This window comes from Ammospiza nelsoni, chromosome 6 (genome assembly GCF_027579445.1).
Source record: "Ammospiza nelsoni isolate bAmmNel1 chromosome 6, bAmmNel1.pri, whole genome shotgun sequence".
NCBI classification, from domain to species: domain Eukaryota; kingdom Metazoa; phylum Chordata; class Aves; order Passeriformes; family Passerellidae; genus Ammospiza; species Ammospiza nelsoni.
Window position 1 is genome coordinate 5692969 of NC_080638.1, and position 18761 is coordinate 5711729.

The 18761-nt window shown below is 42.7% G+C and overlaps 1 long non-coding RNA gene across 1 annotated transcript in view; it reads left to right on the forward strand.

Moving 5' to 3' along the window:
* The first annotated feature begins 11503 nt into the window (after positions 1–11503).
* LOC132074923 (uncharacterized) overlaps positions 11504–18761 on the forward strand; it is a 33619-nt gene continuing 26361 nt past the window's right edge. Inside the window, exon 1 of the long non-coding RNA XR_009418673.1 lies at positions 11504–11570. This is a non-coding gene — a long non-coding RNA (uncharacterized LOC132074923). The remainder of the gene's footprint in view (positions 11571–18761) is intronic.

The window sequence follows — 18761 nt, forward strand, 5'->3', positions numbered from 1 at the left end:
TTTGTATCCTTTGAAATCACTCTTGACACTGGAACTGAAAACTGGGAATTCAGACGTCACTGTCCTGGTGATTCTAGCTGTGGCCTTAGCAAATCTACGGTCGTAAAACACCCCTGTTTATCCTCTAATCTTCTGTGTCATGCCTTTTACAAATAAGAAAAACACCAAACTCCTCTTTGTGCTTTGAAAAAAAAAAAAAAAAAGGCCTTCCTTGAGACTCCTAGAACATTTGGAACCTGAGGAGAGTGCTGTAATTGCTAATTACTGCTGTATGTTAGCACTGCTAATAAACATGCTTCTCAAGCTTATTACTGCTGTTCAGAAGAGCTCCGGGCCAGTAATAATATATATCTAAGAATTTAAATCGACTGCTAAAGTGTTTGTACAACAAAGGTATTTTTGAAATGCAACAGCAACTCACCACCATTTCATATTATACACAACAGCACGGGAAATTTAATCAAAAGAGCAAAATGTCAACAGAACAGCTGACAAGCTTTAAGGTATTCACGCTTTTCAAGCACAGAGAGTTCTCAACAGCAGTAGTCTCTTGTACAAAGATTTATTCCCTCTGAAGACTTTTTTCATGGCTCATAAAGAGTGATGGATGAAGTTAATTTTTAGTTTAATCTCTTTCTTCTCAGTTCAGTAATTTCTTTGATACTTTGCAAAAAATTAGTGAGGATATGGAACCACTCACCAGTCATTAGTGATTGTGTGTTACAGACTGTGCACAGGCCACAACAGGTTGCCTGACATTTTTGGAGAGTGGGGAGAAAGTTTTCTTTTCAGTAACATTTTTTTTTTTTTTAAACAAGCAGCATTTTATTATTTATTCTTCACAACATATAAAGATTTTTTTAAAGTATGGCAAAGTAAGAGCATCAAAGTGTGTGTCTGAACTTTTGTTTATCTTGGGTTTTACGTTCTAAAAACTCTGTATTGTGCCATCTTTGCTTGGCACATTGCTCTTTAACTATGTATCTATCCTTGGAATGGCAGAAAATGTTTTCTCCCCCAAGTCATGTTTTTCTTTAGCTCAGTGGACAATATTGCAAAGGATCAAGGCCATGCTGATGTTCTATTCAGATTTTCCATCTTGCATCTATGGCTGCTTTATGTTGGCTTAAGAACTATAATCAACCATTTTGCTCTTTTCATACATTTCAAAAATATTTTTGACTTCAAAGCTTGCAATTAGTGGAGTTCATTGTATTTAGAACTTTCCAGCTCTTCTTTTTGAAGAAATAATCTATTTTAATTAGTTTTCTTATCAGAAGAGGGAAAAACAATGGAGAAAAAAGAGAAAACAGCTATATGTGAAGGAGATAATTTTTATTCATTTGAAGCTCCACATTGAAAATTGGCCCCTCAAAAATCAACTTGAATGAAACAAAGCAGGAAATTACTTTTGGGCAAAGATAGTGGAATGTCAGACTCAGCTTTGGCTGTGGAACATGTGCACTGCTTCCTTCAGACCATTGAGAAGGCTGTGGTGAAGTCACCCACAGACCCTGACAAAAAGATTTTTCTTATGCTGTTGTTATTGTGTTATGCTTGTAGATGGTGAAGGAGCCCATAGGAACAGTTCATTCGCTTTAGGCTTGTGTTGCACTTGAGGAAAGATACAGAAAAATTTTAAAGTCCAGGAAAAGCACTGAGCTAGAGCGATGCAATAAAAATCCATAGAACATTATAAATAAGGTTCATTTGCAACAGCAGAAATATGCAGGACATTTAAAGTAATTTTCTATGAGATACAGCTACTGCAACACCTGTGGGTGCTATAGCAACATTAATTTACTTTTTAATAAATGAAATTATTCTTTTCCCTAGGCTTAGTGCCGTTCTATTTATTTTTCCTAACTATGGCTAGAAGTATCAATAAAAATTATATGCAAAAAGAATACTTTTACTTTTCTTCTTACCTTTTTTGTTGTTAATGTTTTGGGGTTTTTTCCTCTTCAACATGGTTCTTTGCAGTGAGGACCTGCCATTTGTCAAAATCACAGTCCAGGGCCCCATCAGTGCAGTGGATCCCCTGAACAAATGTCATTTATCTTTAGGAGTTTTAGCAGCTGCTTTTCCTGTTTCTTGCTTAGCTCAATCACATCAAGATGCACTTCTAGATCTGACCATGCACTGAAGGTAAAAGTTACTTAAACTTTCTAATTACTCTTACTATGGAATTATTGAATTGTTTTTCTAACTATTGAACTATTTAGTGAATCATTCCATCTACTGAATTATAATTATTGAATTATTCAAACTATTCTAGCTATTACTATTCCAGTTATTCTAATAAAATCGCATGCATGAGGTCAGAGGTCTGTCCTAGGTATAATATGTTCTTTTTAATAATTTCCTAACTTGTAGCTTAAAAGGAAGGTAATAAATGGGAGAAATTACTTGAAATTAGGGTGAAGTTCTGGAAAGATTGCTGCAAAAGACTGCTCTAGGTAATGATAGTTGGCTAAACACCAATTTGCCATCACAAAAAAGGATGATACATTTGTGCTGCTTGTGCAAAATTCTCTGAGCTTAGAAGGACTTGAAGGGTTATTTATGCCAGGTATCTTTACATGGGTGAGGGGACAACAGGGGGTGGATAATTGTTTTATTCTCTTTAAGTTGACTTTCTAGTTCAGTATTGCCTGGAACCAACTTTTTGTGCCTCTTTCCTAACACACAGAGCAATATGTAGAAATTTCCTTTTCTGGCATTGCCAGTTGAAAACGCTGTTGCTGATCCTTTTTCTCTGGCAGGATTCTATCAGGGAAGATGGTTGTGCACATCCACTTGAACTGTCCTGGCATTTTTTAAATTGCCCTGGCATTCTAGTCCCCTGTCAAAACAGGCAGAAGCAACTTTTGCCCTGTAAACTTTATCTTTATATGAGTGTTCAATAATTTCCCCATTCTCTCATAAAATTTCTTAAAAGATCAGGAGACAGACTAAAGATCACCAACACCAGCCTTTTAAGATGTCATTTTTATTCACAAGAACATTTCATCTCTTTCCATCCTATACCATAAAAAGGGGTAGCACTTCTCTGAGCATAATATTCAAGGAAACAAGGAATGGTTCAGGTTGCATTTCATGGAATCACAGAATGGCCTGGGTTGGAAGGGACCTTAAGGATCATCTGGTTCCAAACTCCCTACCTTGGGCAGGGACGCCTTTAACCTTTAAAGGGACACCTTTAACTAAAACAGGCTGCTCAGAGTCCCATCCAACTGTGACCGTGTTCACAGGGGTCTTAGGATGAGGATCTGACTCCATATTTCAGAAGGCTTATTATTTTATTATATATATTATATTAAATCTATACTAAAAGAATAGAAGAAAGGATTTCATCAGAAGGCTAGCTAAGAATAGAATAACAAAGAATAACAATAACCATTGTTTGCATTTTGTTCCTGAGGCCTCTCAGCTTCTCAGGAGGAAAAATCCTAAGGAAAGGATTTTTCATAAAAGATGTCTGTGACATCCAACCTGGCCTTGAACATTTCCAGGGATGGGTTTGCCACAGCTGCTCCAGGCTGTGTTCCAATGTCTTCTCCCATTCACATGAAGAACTTCTTAATGTCTAATCTAAATCTCCCTTATTTTATTTAAAGTCATTCCCCCTTGTCCTATCACTGCATGCCCTTGCAAAAAGATGCTTTTAGGCCCCCTTTAGGAACTGCAAGGCCACAATGAGCTCTCCCTGGAGCCTTCTCTTCTCTAGACTAGACAAGCCCATTTTTCTCAGCCTGTCTCCAAGGTGCTCCAGCTCCCTGATCATTGTGGCCTTGCTCCAACAGGTTCATATTCTATTTATTCTGGGGAGCCCAGGGCTGGATGTTGAGCTCCACTGGGATCCCCAGAGCAGAGCAGAGCAGGGGGGCAGGATCCCCTCCCTGCCCTGCTGGGCACATTTGGCTCTCTGGGCTCTCACTGCTCACTGCCAGGTCCTGCTGAACTCCATGAGGTTCTCCTGAGCCTCTCCAGGCTGTCAGTGTCCCTCTGGATGGATCCCTGCCCTCCAGAGGCTGCACACAAAATGTGCTGCTGGCAGCTTGATGTCCTCCATCCCACTGGCCACAAAAACAACAGAGATGTAAACAGAGACAGTTCAAATATCACACCCTGAGGAACACCACTTTTAACTAGTCCCTACTTGGCTGACCACAACTCCTTGCTAGTGAGCACCCAGCCAATTCCTCATCCACCAAGCAGAGAAACTGTTGAAGTGGAATTGTTTTGCAATTACTTGCAAATATTTACTTTCATTTAAGAGAGATGCTGCTGATTTTGTCAGATGTTAGGATCAAAGGGAGTCAGCATAAGCTTTTGGAATTTGTGTGGCTCCAAGGGCTTTATTTTATCATCAGGGTGCAGCATTCACACTGTGGAGAAGTATTTCTCACAGAGCTTCTGCTGGAGTGCTGGCTTGGCTCTATACTGTGAGGATTTTTCCATCTTTTTCCTCCTTTCACACAGCCCCTCTGCCCCCCTTCTCTTTTCCTCTTTCCTCTTCTTCCAGGCTGAGCTTCGAGGCTGGAGAGTGCAGACACATTTCTCTGCATTGGGAATGCTGTAATTAGCAAAAATTCTCTGGAATTTGAAAAGACAAGGAAAGGTCTCATTCAGCAAATGGATTATTGTTTATGAGAAATGCAAGCAAACCCAGGAATTGAAATCAGTGGTATCTGAGGAAGCAGGACATTTTCCAAGGCCTTGGCATTTGATAATTAGCCTGACATTATGATTTTTCTAAGAGCTCCCTAAGAAGGCTGATGTAAGAGAACTAACAGAGGGTAAAGAAGTAGAAATCCTTTAGCAATGGCTTTATATGGGTTTATGTATCAAATCTCGTTTCAGATTAAGTGTTTCTCAGCTCATAGGTTTCAACTACACCAGTAGAAAAGGATTTTTCTTCCAGCCTCATTAAAACCATATGTCTGCCAAATTCGCAATTACAATGCTATTTAGGAGACAATCTCTTGCATTGAGTGAAACTCCTTTTTCGAGGTTTTGTGTATGAGGAATTTTGAAATGTAACAGGCTTCCACTAGTACTGTCCCTTTTTGTTTCTCTCAGTTAATCCTTTAAAGTTGACAAGCTGAGGAAATAAAAGTAAAATATATTTAGATGTGCAGCCTGGCTCAACTTTAAGCTGGATAAAAAGGCCATTTGGTCTTCTGTGTGGTGGCACATGGAAACAGCTGCATAGATTGATAATATTGCTGGTACTGCACTTCCTGCTGTCACTTCTCCCTAAAGATGTCACAAATAAAATATCATGGGATGTCTTCCTAACACAATGAAAGGAAAAAATCCCTCAGTAAATCAGAGCTCTTAATGAAAGCAAAAAAAAAAACCTCAAAACCCATAGCATTTAGTTTTAAATGAAGTGAACAAGTTAGTACTCACACAATGTCTTGCAAACGCAGAATTTTCTTCCAGGTAACTCTAACCTGATGGTGGGTGGGAGCTGACATTTGGTATTACCCCAAACATGTGTTACTTTGTCTTCAGCTCGAGGGTCTCAAAGATCTGATGGTCAATCTGAAAAAATTAATGCCTAATTAAGTATCACAGCAAAAACAGTCTTGATTCAGTGAAATGAAAAAAAAATATTTCATAATCAGGTATCTATAGTAAAAGTTGGAAAAAATGCATTTTTGAAAACAATATGGAAGTGGTAAATGCTTTGTAAATCAGAAGAACTTTTAGATGCAGTATAGGTTAATTCCAGTAGTTGTGAATTTGTGACTGGCTCAGAGGTGGCACTGCTATAAAAAGCCACAGTGGCTAGAAAGATGATTTTTGCCCCGTGTTGCCCTTGCCCTCTCAGGCCACCCTGGCCATTTCACATGGGCTCTGCAAGTCCCTGGAAGCTCTGGTAGGGCAGGGAGCAAGCAAGAGGCAGCACTGCTGTGCCTGCTTGTGCTCCCTGAGGAAAAACTAAAGATTCTGCTCATCCCAGATGCTCTGCAGGGCTTTGGCACTGCACAAATGAACTCATAGGACATGCAGAGCACTGTGCTCTATGAGCAGTGGGAGTTGCCCCCTGGAAATCAGCACCACACTTGCTCATCAGCCCTGGGAAATGTCCCTTTGCAATTGAGGTCCTCTTGCCATGGATCAGTAGGAACAGAGACCCTGCCATGGACAAGCCCCATGCCAAAGACATGGTATTCACCACTGCACACCCAGGGCTGTCACTCAGGTGCCAAGAGCAGCCCCACAAGCACAGAGGTCAGTACCCACGTTGCAGTGAGATAGAAATATCATAAAGAAAGGCTTCATAATATCATGCCTGCTCTCCTTGTCAGGTTAGCCCTTTGCTAGTTCAGATGTGAAAGCAATCTTGGTGGGAGCAGTTCCATTAGCATAGCAATCTATTCCTGGGTAAAAAACAACTAGTACTTGTATAAACTGTTTTTACATAGTTAGATTGAAAAAAGAAAATTATGACTCACAAAGAACTTTTCCTGCCCTTCCACACTAGGAGTTTGAATGACCAGTCAATACAGTGTAACTTGTTACTAATCAATAAAGTAATTGGCAAGAAAGCTAGTAAACCATAGGAGTCACATGCGATGTCTGCAAAACTTAATAAAAATGAGTTATGTGACTAAAGAATAAGTGTTTTCCAACATGAAGAAAATGGAATAATTTATTCCAATACACCACACCAAGGGAACCAGTTGCGTCTGACAGCGGGAGATTTCCAGGAACAAAGCATTCAGGGTCCATGCCACCCAATTTCATTGAAAGGGTCTGGGGGGTTCTGCCTGTTTGGTGCGGGGAAGCCCTGGGGCTGGAAGATGACCCATGGGTCTTGCCCTTGGTGTGTGTCAGGTATTGGATGGCCCGGGGCCATTGGGAGTCCCTGAGCTGAGGAGGAGCTGGAGGGCAGGGCTGGCCTGGCTGGGATGCCCTGTGGCACCTGGGACATGCCAGCATAGGTGTCACAGTGGGGGCAGCTGGGCACAGAAGCAGCAGCAGCAGCAGGTGAGGCTGCCCCAGTGCAGCCCTGGCCTGAGGGCAGCGTGCTCGCAGCCAGGAGCCATGCTGAGCGCTGAGCCAGGCCAGGGCAGAAATCAGGGCAGAAACCAGAAACCAGAAGTGAATCCTGGAGATTCACTTCTCACAGGGCATCCAGGGGCCAGTCCCTGGTGGGAGAGCCTTTGGCAGGGCACACTGCTGCTGCTGCTGGGGCTGCTACTGGTGCTGCTGGGGCAGCTTCACAAGCCTGCCAGCCCAGCTGCCTGGGCCCTCTGTGCTGCCTTCACATCCCTGAGGCTCCTATCCCTGCTTCCCTTAGCAGTGCCCCCCTCCCTCTGTCCCTGCCATCCCCAGTGAATCTGCCATCTGCCATTGAGCCCTGCTGAGGCCATGCTTGCCTCGCCCTTCCTGCTGTGGGTTGTGCAGGGCCTGGTGCAGTGGCCGCAGCCAGCGGGCGAGGGGCTGGATGAGGCCGTGTGGGAGCGCATGGGGCAGCGGGCTGAGCAGGAGAAGGCTCGGCTGAGGCAGGAGCTGGAGCACCAAAGCCTGGAGCAGGGCCCTAGTGCCTGGGCAGCCCTGCTGGCCTGGCACTTCTGGGCTCTTGTGGCAATCCTTGTCCTGCTCCCAGCGCTGTGCTTTGGAGTGCAGGCATTTAGACACCATCCAGGCAACAGTGGTCTGAAGGACAGCTCTGGCAGCAACCTGGAGGAGGAAGAAGACAATGTTGTTGCAAACATAGAATGTATGTAAGGATGGAAACAGGGATGACTACAAGGATGGAAATGAAGGCGGCAGTGGTGTTGATGTAAAGGAAAAAGGCCATGGTGGAAACGAAGCAAAACAAGGCTCCAGTGATGCAAAGGAATACTTGAACAATGAAAAGAAGGGAGTGGAAGTGCTGCTGGAACTGATGAAGACAAACACAATGCAACTGAAGGAGACGAGGACCACAATGTTAATAATAACCATGGAGGCCTTTCAGCAGAGCACATCCAGTTGCCTGTTGTGGAGCTGGACAAAGGCTGCTTGGTGATTTGTGACGTGATGGCCAGACTGACAGACGTCTTAGGACAGGGCTTGTCACACAGCTTCTACCCAGTGCCACAAGAAGCCATTGGAGTGGGCAGTACCTTTGAAGGCTGGAGTCCCCATGCAGAAGACGTTGTGGACCAGGTGCTTGTACCCCTGAGTCCCCCTCCAGGACATGCCTTCCACCTGGAGCTGGACACTGCAGGCATGGCCCAGAGGAACTTCTGGGTGCGTGTGGAGCTGCTGTGCACCTGCAGCAGCGGGCAGCTGAGGGAGGACATGCTGGGTTTCCTCTACTACCCTGAGCAGGAGCCGAGAAGGGAACAGGAGCCCAGCCTCCTGCACACCCTGTGCACCGGCTCCTATCTGGATGTGGAAAAAACTGCCCAGTGGTTCTGTCGCTTTGTGAGGTTAGCCTGGATGCTGTTGCCTCAGTCCTGCCACTGGCGTTTAACGCTGCTGCCCTCCAGGCACTCCTGTCCAGTTCAGCTCAGCAAAGAGAAGGAAAGCCTCATGGCTGAGATGATCTTTGGGGTGCAGAGAGGAGACTCTGACATCTTTGTGGGCAGCCAGCCATCAGCAGTAGGCACGGCAAGCACCACGTGGGTTGAGACTTGTGCCGTGGCAGAGGCCAAATTCTTCAGGCACATTTCCAGGCGGGCCCCCCAGGACAGCTGCCACTGCAAGTGCCTGCAGCTGCTCAGCCACAGCCTGCTGGCTGTAGTTTTGTCCAGCTACACCTTGAAGACTGTGCTGATGCACCTGCTGAGCACCATGCCCCTGGCAGGCTGGCACAGCAGGGATTTCCCGTGGTGGATGATGGACATTGTGGAGTACCTGCTCTGCTCGCTGCAGGCAAAACAACTGCACCACTTTGTCATAGGCAATGAGAGGCTTCCTGGGGAGATCAGTTTGCCCTCAAACTTGCGGCTGGCTGAGCCTCCCAACCTCTTCCAGCAGCTGGCGAGTGATCCCGCTGCCCACGGGAAGGCTGTGCAGGAGTGCATTCACCTGCTGCATGGGCTCCAGCAGCTGCTGCTCTGCAACCACTGACGGAGATGCTGGAGCCCAGGGCTGTGCTTGTGGGGCCTCTGGACAGGGTCTGTGTACATTAACCGCTTGTACTTAGGGCCTCTACAGTGTATATTACCTTCCTATAGTTTTGTATTTCTTGTGTGTATTATTTCCACATAGGTAATGCATTTCTTATATATATCAATGTTCCTTATTTTGTGCTACATATATACGTACACTATCACAGAATCACAGAATCACAGAAGTTCAAGACTGGAAGAGACCTATAAGATCATCAAGTCCAGTCGATGTTCTAACTGTTCAACTAGATCATGGCAGCAAGTGCCACATCCAGTCTTTTTTTGAATTCTTCAAGGGATGATGACTCCACCACCTCACTGGGTAAATGATTCCAGTATCTGACCACTCTTACTGTGAAATATTTGCTTCTTAATTCTAACTTACATCTCGCTTGACGCAACTTGAGACTGTGTCCTCTTGTTCTATCTGTTATCGCCCGGAGAAAGAGACCGACCCCCAGCTCACCACAGCCACCCTTCAGGAAGTTGTAGAGAGCGATGAGGTCGCCCCTTAGTCTCCTTTTCTCCAGGCTGAACAACCCCAGCTCCCTCAGTCGCTCTTCGTATGGCTTGTGTTCCAAGCCCCTTATTAGTCTCGTTGCCCTCCTCTGGACACGCTCAAGTAAATCGATGTCCCTCCTAAAGTGAGGGGCCCAGAACTGGATACAATACTCCAAGTGAGGCCTCACCAGTGCCGACTACAGGGGAAGAATGACCTCTCTGCTCCTGCTGGCCACTCCATTTCTGATACTGGCCAGGATGGCATTGGCCCTCTTGGCCACCTGGGCACACTGCTGGCTCATATTTAATCGACTGTCCACCAGCACCCCCAGGTCCCTTTCCACCTGGGCACTATCCAGCCATTCCGTCCCCAGGTTATATCGGTACAGGGGGTTATTGTGGCCGAAGTGCAGTACTCGGCACTTGGACTTATTGAAGTTCATCCCGTTTGATTCTGCCCATGCATCTAACCTTTCCAAATCTCTCTGGAGAGCCCTACACCCCTCTAGCAGATCTACACTCTTTCCCAATTTAGTGTCATCAGCGAATTTACTAATAAAAGACTCTAAGCCCTCATCCATATCGTCAATAAAAATGTTGAACAAAACTGGCCCCAACACAGACCCCTGAGGGACACCACTGGTGACTGGTCGCCAGCTGGATGTGACACCATTCACCACCACTCTCTGGGCCCGGCCATCCAGCCAGTTCTGAACCCAGCAAAGGGTATTCCTATCCAGACCACGGCCAGCGAGTTTGTCCAGGAGTATGCTATGGGAAACAGTGTCGAAGGCCTTGCTGAAATCCAGAAAAACAACATCTACAGCCTTCCCTGCATCCATATAGCGGGGTTACCAGATCATAAAAGGTGATCAGGTTAGTCAGACATGATCTACCCCTCCTAAATCCGTGCTGGCTGGGTCTGATACCCTGGCTGTCCTGCAAATTTTGCATGATGGCACGTAATATAAACTGTTCCATTATTTTGCCAGGTATAGAGGTCAGGCTGACTGGTCTATAATTGCCAGGATCTTCCTTTGCACCCTTTTTGTGAATGGGTATCACATTGGCCAGCTTCCAGTCATCCGGAACCTCACCAGTGATCCATGACTGTTGGTAAATGATAGAGAGTGGCTTTGCAATCTCATTTGCCAGCTCTCTCATTACCCTAGGGTGGATCCCATCTGGTCCCATAGATTTATGAATATCCAAGGATTTCAATAGTTCTATAACAGCCTCCTCTTGGATAATGTGGGGGCCATTCTGTTCTCTAAAACCAACGACCAGCCTAGACGGACGGGAGTCTTGAGGGCAAGTCATCTTCCCATTAAAAACCGAGGCAAAATAGGCATTGAACACTTCTGCCTTCTCCTCGTCTGCAAATACTAACTTCCCACCTTTGTCCAGTAAGGAACAAAGGCTGGTCCTACCTTTCTTCCTACTATTAATATATTTATAAAAACATTTTTTATTATCCTTAACAACAGTCGCTATCCTGAGTTCAAACTGAGCTTTGGCCTCCCTAATTTTTTTCCTGCATACTCTAGCAGCCCTCTTGAATACTTCCTTGGAGACCTGACCCTTTTTCCAACTCTGATATGTCCTCTTTTTATTCCTAAGCTCCTCCAAGATCTCCTTTCCCAGCCAGGCTGGACGTTTGCCCCGGCTATACTATATATATACTACTACTATCTGTAGGGGGATACAATATAAGAAAATAAAGGTGGTGTAGAAAGTAATCTTAGCCCTAAGGAGTTGCAGCTGGGCTAATTATCAAAGATTAGGAACAGGCCTGACTTTAACAGGCCACAGCTGTACCCAATGAGAAGAAGAGTGTTATAAAAGAGTGGGGTGGCTGGCTGAGAAGGGAACTGGAGTGGCTTGGCTGCTTTGTGAAGAAGGAAGTGGCAGTGCTCTGAGGAGATGCCTATGAGAAACACCAAGAAGGTATGGAACTTTTGTGATAAGGAAACAGCTGTATGGAACCCCTGTAGTCATATGTCAACAAATATATATATATTGAGATCCTCTAGTTAGTGCATTCAGATTTCTCAACTTTTGTTTTTTTTTATTTCAGTAAACCAGGGTATTTCATTATCTGGATTGTGCAAGGTCTTCTTCAGTTCACCCAGACCTGTAGTCTGCACACTGACTGTTTTTCAATTTTATTTTTCTAGCTGCTTTAATTTGGTGGGTAAATATGTGTACAGAAATACTGACAATTAGCGATGAAGAAATGATACTTTTATTTATTGGGTCTCAAACCATCTTTGCTTTGGTATAGTTTAATCTGCACATGATCAGAACAGGGCTGTTTTATACAAGTGTGTGATACATAGGGCTCAATTATAGCTACTAATGGGATATATAAAGAATATTTTTGAGCTAATCTGTCTTTATTTCATTAACCCCAGTAATAGATTGCACAAGTTTGTTCATAGTGGGAGCTCAGACATACCAGCCTTTAAGGTCTTTGTGTAAATACAGAGTAAAATGACAAGGTAGAAATTCCTTATGTAGCTTTTGGTTATTAGATTCAAGCTCAGTAGCTTTTATAGATTTATGGATGTCACTGTAGATTTACAATGTGGAAAGATGATAACAAGGTCTAGAAATCTGATGTTCTATGGTGGGTTCAATATCTCAAAGGGATTAGCTGTAAGTTCTGATTTGAAGTAGTGAAGTAAATTAGATATATAATTTTCACTTATCATTCTGCATTGTTTTGTGTTGTGCTGTTTGTACAGAAGATATTTGACCTGGATAATGTATATTGCAACAACTCATGAATCTACTGCTGACACATATATATGTATATTTTATTTTCTGTGTATATATATAGTGTTTGTACAGACACTAACATAGAACACAAACTGGCTGTCTTGATAATAGTAAGGATAAAGTGTTATTAATGCCTTTTTCTTTGAGATAATCCTTAGTTTTGAGATATATTTGCATTGGAAGTTACTCTTTTATATATATTGGAGGCTTTGGTGTTTTCCCAAAGTGCCAAATATCTTAATTGTTTTTAATGAAATTAGGAAATAAGGTTTTCATTAGAGCACTAAATCCCAAGATAGCAGAGGCTATCATTTATTAGTTAATTATTTCCTATTGATTTCCTGGGATGGCAGGCTTTTTAAAAGGCTGTTCCTAATGTCATTTTTGTCTGTCATCCTTTGTGACTTGAGTTGATGTTTCCTTTTAAAGAGTAAAACAGGGTCTTTTTGGAATCTGCTCTTTTATACTGAATTAATCTGCCAGAGGCCTGTCACTCTCCCACTGAGGTAGCTGTTGACATTTACCAAAGCACAACAATGTTTAATTTAATATTTTGGTACTTTATCTCGTATTCCCAAGACAAAAGTTGGCCATTTCTCTCTCCTGATATGGCTGATGACAGCTAAGTTCAGACCCTCCTTTCATTCTTCAGCATTTGGGCTAATTGGGGTTATGTTATTTTAGGGCCTGATTTCAGGGCCCCTGTTTGTGAAGCCTTATGGTGTGAGTAAACCCTCTGAGATAAGCAAGGCTGGGTGCACACCAAGAGATGATGTGTGACATGCAAGGGAGAGCTGCAGCATGGAAAAGGCAGGATTTGGTTGTTCAAGTTTGTAACTGTACAAAGCAAAGAGAAAAATCCATTATAAAATCTCTCTAACTTGCAGGAAAGTCTGGAGGCGCCCAGAGAAACTTTTATTTAGTATTTCTGGCATCGTTCCCCTTTATTCATCCTGTAGGGGATGTGACTAAAACCTTAGGAAGGAATTTACACATCAGCTGAGTGTTTTTACACATCAGCTGGGCACAAAAAGAGAGGATTTGAACAACAAATGGGAGTTTGAAGCGATGCACTGACAAAAGTATAAGTTAAAAAATGACAGATCACTTGCATCTACCAGATAAATAGGGAAGGAGCTGGCATTACACTGCTCAAAGCTCAAATGCCTGAAAGAGAGTCAAGACAACCACAGAGGGTAAAGAGAAGGAACTTTGTAGTGAGGAAAGACTAAAATTGGGGAAAAGGCTGAGACAGCTATGGAAAAACCCCTATTGAATAGACTGATATGGTGACTGTATTGGTGGTTTCCAAATAGAAATTCATAGCACGTTATCAAGAAACAAGGAAAAAATCATGGGGGAAAAAAGTAATGGAAGTGTCTGAGTCCTTTGTCCATCCCTGTTGTGTGTTATCCCATCCCTGATAATTATACTGGTAGTAAAGTAATTCAAGTAGTAACACCTTACTTTTTGGAAGGAATAAAGGTCTTGAGAAATGGGTGGAAAGTTTACCAGCTTCTAGTGAAAGAAACCAATAGCTGCTGAAAAACATAGGAGAGGTGCCAGCTGGTGGGGAATGTTGTTTCTCTGTGGTGATGCTTCAAGGATGGTAACCCCTTCTCATTTGGGCAATTAAAACTGGAGCCAGTAATAAAGCAATGAAGTAGGACCAAGAAGAATGTGTTTTCTTAGCATAAACCTGTGGGGCTATTTTGTAAGAAATAGCTGTATCTGATTGTCTTAAAAAGGAAAAAGAAAAACCCCAAACTCATGTCTGGTAATACATTGGTGGACATTTTAATTAGATTTTATAATTAAAAATGAAATTTTTCAAGGTCCTTCACCTTTAAAAAACTTCGACTTTGGATTGAAGAAATTAACTTTTTTACCTTTAGAGATCAAATTGTTCTTTGGGCTTCGGGAAGGGAAGGATGATTTAAGATTTTTAGAGGCAGCTCAGTAGGGAACCACATTCTGACTCAATGAGCCACCACAAGTTAATCAGTACTTTTTTATTCTGTATTGTTTTCTCTTGCCTTTGCAAGTCTCATGCTGTTCTTGAAATGCCTGGGAATTAAAAGAACCAATTCACTCTCAGTACTTGGAAAAAAAAAAAAAAGATGGTATTTCACAGTGAGAGGAGCCTATATATCCTTCTTTTAAAACTTTTTTCATTCTTTTTTCTTTCAGTATTTTTTTTAACTGTTAAAACCCCCAGGAAAGAGAAATGCTTCCTGTGGAAATAAATGTCTTCCCGTTCCCTGCAGAGAAAATTATTAAGAACAAATTTACTCATAAAGTAATAAAATAAATAAAAAAGAAATTGCCACAAGCAAAAAGTGCTATTAATTCTGAGTTGCTTCAGGCAGAAAGCTGAAATAAACATTCTTAATACTTAAGAATGGCTTAGGACCTGAGCTATTGCTCCTTCTTTTAAAGGCTCAGAAATACCGTAAGAACAGTTACAGCTCTGCATGTGAGTTCTAGATACATTCAGCTGTTTGAGATGCTTACTGTTGGAAGTTTATCTCATTTTTTCTCTACTATTCTTGCCTTTCCACATTACTCCCTCCCTCCCCCAGCTCAGGCTGATGTAAGGAGAGCAGCAATTCTCATAGTACCTTGACACATACTTAGAATAAAAAAGCAAGGTTTGGGGAAGCTCAGAAAACCTAATTTTCCCATTCTTTACAGCACCTAGCCACACTTTATACATTTGCTAACAGCTCCTGAATCCCTATGACCACCCACCCTTAAGGGGAAAGAAACATGTAGGATTCAGAAATGCTCATGATTGAAAGGAACAACAAAAATCAGAGGGGCCACAAACAGAGATTTTTATTGGTAAATTACACCCTTGGCAAGGAAATTGGTGTATTAGTCCCTAGCTCCTGTGCAAGCACATGGCAGTGGGTTCTGGGTTATTGGTAAAAGGAGAGAGAAAAAGGAAGAGAGGTATTAAACGGGAGGGGGAGAGAGAAGAAGAGAGAGGAAAATGGAGAGAAGAATAGGAAGAGAGAGAGAAAGAGATCACCAGTGCAGGTTCCAGCTGAAGGGATGTCAGTCCTGATTTCAGCATCAATCCAGCTGTGCTGGCGTGGCTGAGGAGATGGCCAGGGTCTTGGGGGCCATGCCCAGGCTTGGCACATATTTGTGGACAGGTTTTTCACTTGCTGTGTAAATTAGTTTTCATGCACAGTCTGTTCTTTGAGGTCTTTCTGGAAATGGGTCAGAGGCTTTGGGGGTCTTAATCCTCCCCTCCAGTGCATGGCCACTTCTTGGCCTCATTCCTGCACTTGTGCTCTGCTGGGTTGTGCTGTTCTCCAGGAGCTACAAGGGTGGTGGGAATAAGTTTTCAAGGCTGATGGTCTAAAAACCAGGGTCTCTTTGGACACCTGTTAATTCTGGGCACAGTGATTCTGAGGAGCTCAGGAGCATTTCTCAGCTCATGGTGAGGATGCACCTCCACAGTCCACCCTGTGCATAAAGGCAGCTTCTCTGGGCCTCTACAAACCCATATCCCAGCTCCAACCTGTAATCAAGTGAATAATGATCTGAAAAATGAAGTTTTTCACTCAAGTGGGGTGAGGAGGAGATGAATTAATTTAAGATGCATTATTATGTTTTCTAGAAAAATATAGATATACAATGAAAATTATTTGTAATGTGTGTATTTGTATGCTAGTAGGAGCAAGTGCAGCGACAGAACAGTGGGACTGAAACTGGGGGATTATTTTCAGAAGACAGAGGCTGGACAAGCATAAAATAGCTTTCAGATGGTCCAACCAGTTTCTGTACAGTCTCTGCTTGTGTGCTATTGGTGAAATGATTGACTTTTCCCCCTCTCCTCAACCCCCATCTGGCTTTCACTGCATCACATTGACTTTGGGATGCACAAAACAGATTGAACAAAGCGAGTCATTAAGTTAATCCCTACAGGGTAGGAGTACAAGCAGCTCAATTCCTGAAACCTGACTGAGGCAAGAGGAAATAAATCAAAACAATCACACAAATGTTTTATTCCAGAACATGTGCCTAGGGAACTATCTGCTGGTGGTTGAAAGTCTTGTATTTTATAAAAAGGAAATCATGTAAGCCTGAGTCTTGACTAAATAAAAAACATGAGAATAAAAATCACTACCTGAAAAGTGGAAGGTAGTGATAGCTGAGATGTGTTTTCAGTGCCAGGCAACATTTTGAGGGGTTTGACATAGAATTATACAACCTGTCATTAAGATGATGAGGTGAGATAAGCTTTCATTAAAATTGGCACTTTAAGATATGATACAGCTTCTTCAGTAGTTTCCTATGCCAGTTAGGACGCCTGATGCCTTTGTTGTTTACAGTACCTGGAAGCCATGGAACTGTTTCAGCAGATTGTAAGCTTAAATTCTTCAGGAATAAAAGGGGACTTGTAAAATTCCTGAACTACCATACAAGATAACAACCAACTACACCCAAAAATCCTGTGAGATTTCTGGCATATTTTTATTTGATTTGGAAATTCTCCTGGTAATGACATTAATAGACCTTTTGTATTCATTGCCAATTCAGCTTTGGTTTCTTAGTTTGGTCTTCATTTTAACGTTACTGTTTGTGGGAAGGGTGTTCATGCAAAACGCATGGAGGATTCAGGAGCCCCAGTGCCTCAACTCTGATTTCAATTCATGGCATGAATGAGCTTTTAAAGACTTACAAAGCAGAGATTCCCAACTGAGTACAGTGTTTAAGGATTTCTTGGTGGTGGTGTGTGTGTGTGTTGGGTTTCTGGGTTTGTTTTTGTCAGTGCAGAGGGAGAGTTTTGCTGTAAATATGAAACCTGGGAGGAGTGATGGGACTGGTTTCCCCACCTGCTCTGCTGCAGATGTGCTCCCAGAGATCTGAAAGCTGCTTCATCACTAATTATGGGAGACCTCAGAGCACAACCCAGGGACAGCTTGGGGCCAGCACTTGAGTTCACATTTTTAATGCTGCATCTGCCTCTGCCTCCTCAGAGCTGATTTCACACTAATGTGGGAGGAAGGATGCTCACCGTTGTGATTCCTGCTGCTGGAAAGAATGAAAATAAACAATTTTGTGAGGAGATAGAAGTTACATGTGCGTGTGTATATATTTTTTGGTAAAACTGTGCTAGGCTCTGGTCTTTTTTCTCCTTTGAAAATCTGCACTACTCTTACTGATGCCACTCTTCTTTCTACAGTTTTCCAGAGATAACAACTTGAACCTCCAAAGACTTCTTTTTCACTCAACACCACACTGACTCTTGCCAGGATTTAGTCAGGAAAAGAACTTCCCTGAACAATTAGAATTTCAATATGCTACTGCCTCTTCTGAGATGCAGAAGGTAATTATTTGTGTCTAGATTGTATCAAGATGTACAGACCATGGAGAAAACTTGGGAAAATGGGCCCAAGCTCTGTTTATTCAGCTGTGCATTTTGGAGTCAACTGGACCTGGCTCTGCCCAAGGTGGGACAGCTCCTGCTGCCCTCTCACAGAAGTCACTCCTGCAGCCCCCACTGCCAAAACTTTGTCACATTAACTAAGTTTCTTTGCAAATAGTGCAGCCAGTTATATTTCTGTAGACAGAATTTTTCTCTTCCCATCAGCATCAGGCTGTGATGCTTTGTCATTACGATGACAGGACAAGAAGGGTTTGAGTCTCTGCAGAATTTGAGGATAGGTTGTTGCCAGAAACATCCTCTTCCTTTGTACAGCACAAAATCTCAAATCGAGCATGAAAAGAAAGGGAGTAACAAGTAGGTGACAAAGTGGGTAGCAGGTTTTGAGAAAGCAGTTTTCCTTGTCTGTTTTTGGACTGAGGTAAGGAGCTTTTTGTTGAGAAGAAATTAATTGTGAAATGAATACCCCTTAAAAAACCACAAACTTTATTGCTGTGGTTGGATGTTGCTTTTTGTTGTTTTGCGCAGCTTTTCCCCTTCATTTGTTTTTTAGAATTTCAAAGGTGGGTTGTTTCTTATTTAAAAAATCTTCTGCACTGTTGAATTGTTGGTAAGGAAGAATGAGGTTGCATCTGCATTGGAGTTGGCAAGATTTTTTTTTTTGGTGCTGTTTTGTTGAGGCCTGCAGATCATGATGACATAGAATTACTTAGACACATTTGTCCTCTTGAATGGGATGCTCACTGAGTGCTTCATTCTTGTTGCAGTTCTTTGTGGGGAAGAGGTCCACATTCTGCAGAAAATTCATCTATCTGTTCTCTTAAGCTTGCAAACCACTCAGTGAAATGAACTGGTTTTGCTCCAGTAATCCTGTGTTCTTTGAATAACATCTATTTTCAAGCTGCCATTCATGCTAGGAGAAAATGCATTGAATCAAACTTTTCTCATGAGAAAGC